At 44.9% G+C, this 1598-nt stretch overlaps 1 long non-coding RNA gene across 2 annotated transcripts; it reads left to right on the top strand.

The window, feature by feature from the left end:
* Positions 1–1383, top strand: LOC307224426. Of its 2 annotated transcripts, none has more exons than XR_013842503.1 (3): positions 1–95; positions 564–646; positions 1069–1383. It is a non-coding gene; the product is annotated as an uncharacterized lncRNA (long non-coding RNA). The 2 variants fall into 2 exon arrangements; XR_013842504.1 differs by having other exon boundaries at positions 2–180.
* Positions 1384–1598: the final 215 nt, after the last annotated feature.

The following is a 1598-nucleotide window of genomic DNA, read 5'->3' as shown; positions in this document are numbered from 1 at the left end:
CCTGACATCACAAGGGAGGTGGTTCTTAGCCAGTGGGAGGATGAAACAACCTTAAGAAGAAATTAGAGAAAAGATTGTTCCATGGCAACACCAAGGTATCCAAACAGAAAGAGGTCTGATGGGTGTAACACTTTCCTTACAAGCTATGATATTTGCAGGGACTCATTCCAGGGCCGAAAGGTCACCAAGAGGGAAAATGATAGGGAGCTCTTATAAACTACAGATGGTTTTTCTCTTTTAAATACTAGAATTCAGGTCACCCAATGAAAGTGAGTGGTGGTATATTCTAGGGCTGTGTACAGGTGCCCTGCTAAGATTCATGGTTCCAGGTTGTAAATCCTGATCCAGATCATGATCCAGAAAATACAATTCTTTGGAAAAACCCATTTACTAGCCCATATCAAGGGCTGCTAGTTCAGATTGCTTTGAAACGGGATTAGACAACAGTCCCCTTCTTTCTTTAAGCCACGGCATCAGATGTTAGGCTGGGACTTTGCAAATAGAAAAAAAAATGGCACACTTGGAGAGCCTGGAAAACAGCTTCCCCCCTACTTCTTTTCCAGGACCAACACATGGTCTCCAAAGTCAATTGGATTTCTCCAACTGAGACCGGATCTAGTACTCCATCTTTTCTGATGATCAGGAGGTAGTTATATAATTAAATGAATATACCTTCCATTAAAGGTGGGGAAGATGTGGCCCTGTGATGGAGGGAGTTGACACCCAGGAACATCTGAAGACCTCATAGGTCCCACACTATCTATAAAATGGGGAACATCTTACTGGAGACCTGTAAGCTAAATGTCCAGGAGTTAAGGGAGAGGGATAGGATGCAAAATGAGAATGTGCTATATTACCTAAAACAATTTTAAAAAATGCCTTGGAATCCATATGGAACATCTCTTTTGGTTTAAAACTGAAATTTAGCCAGAATAAGAAAAAGAAAGACGTTTCAGTTATATTGGACTCAACAACATCTTTATGTTGGTTTGTCTAATACTGAGAGTTGCCGCTCTATACCTAGCGTGCTCATAGTCTTATTCTCCATTTGTTGTTGTCTCATTCTAGCTTGTTGTTTCACTGACAAGACTGAGAGGATGGGGAAGCCAGCGCCCGCAAAGCCCGCAAAGTCGGCAAAGCCTGCAGCTCCAGGAGAAGCAGGACAACCAGGAACTAAAAATGGTGGTCAGTATACAGCACAGTCATATGGGGTGAGGTTTCTCTTAAAGTAGAGGAATGCATGGGAAAGGGAAGTTGGTGGGGAGACAGGTAGAAAGTGGAACCAGACATGTTGTGCCAGGGAAAAGTGTGGAGAGAGGCCTACGCAGCTACTTGGGTGGCAGAGATACACTAAGCCGCATAGAAACCCCAGGAATCAGCCCACTCTTTGCTGCTGGCTGTTGTGTTCCTTTACTGTATGCAGTCCGGAATGGCTCTACCATTAGGCAGAATGAGGCAACTGACTCAGGGAGCAGGTGCTGGGGTGGGTAGAGATGTGTAGACCACACAAGCTGCACTGCACCTCCTCAGTTAGCCCGCTGCACCATCAGCAGCATCAAAACAGAACCCATGGCCAGCCCAGCCCAGCTTCTGTATGT

Source organism: Podarcis cretensis, assembly GCF_951804945.1.
Source record: "Podarcis cretensis genome assembly, chromosome: 9".
In the NCBI taxonomy this organism is placed as follows: Eukaryota; Metazoa; Chordata; class Lepidosauria; order Squamata; family Lacertidae; genus Podarcis; species Podarcis cretensis.
Note: the sequence above shows the minus strand (reverse complement) of the source record. Positions and strands in the feature narration are given on the sequence as shown.